Source organism: Penaeus monodon, chromosome 30 (genome assembly GCF_015228065.2).
Source record: "Penaeus monodon isolate SGIC_2016 chromosome 30, NSTDA_Pmon_1, whole genome shotgun sequence".
In the NCBI taxonomy this organism is placed as follows: domain Eukaryota; kingdom Metazoa; phylum Arthropoda; class Malacostraca; order Decapoda; family Penaeidae; genus Penaeus; species Penaeus monodon.
The window spans coordinates 5336628-5337002 of NC_051415.1; the positions used below are offsets into that span (position 1 = coordinate 5336628).

Here is a 375-nt window from a genome sequence, read left to right on the forward strand (position 1 = left end):
TTTTATATAAATAAGAATATAATGCTGTTTTCTTCTCACTGCTTGCATTTCAATGCCTTTGCCAAATGTAGGATACAGTAGTTTGTAGTTTGCACACACTATTATTAACTCAGGCTACGGATAACGTGAGGTTCATGTCTGATTTGCTCTGGGTGATGCCTTATTCACTGCATGTTATGGTAATGCGTGCATTACATTTTAGACTGTTTTTTATAAGGAAGCCTTATGCCCACACCACATTCCATGGGGCATTGCATTGAGGGAGAAGGGGATGTGTAATATTATAATTAGCTATTGATTTGTTTAAAGGGCAAAGTTTAGCAAGTAAATTTTTCAACTACCATGCATGGAAGATGTCGTTAAAACGTGATGCAA

The 375-nt window shown here is 36.5% G+C and overlaps 1 protein-coding gene across 1 annotated transcript in view; it reads left to right on the top strand.

The window, feature by feature from the left end:
- The window catches only part of LOC119592487, an 11534-nt gene that overhangs the window by 7306 nt on the left and 3853 nt on the right, over positions 1–375 (top strand). The gene's annotated exons all lie outside the window — the stretch shown is intronic.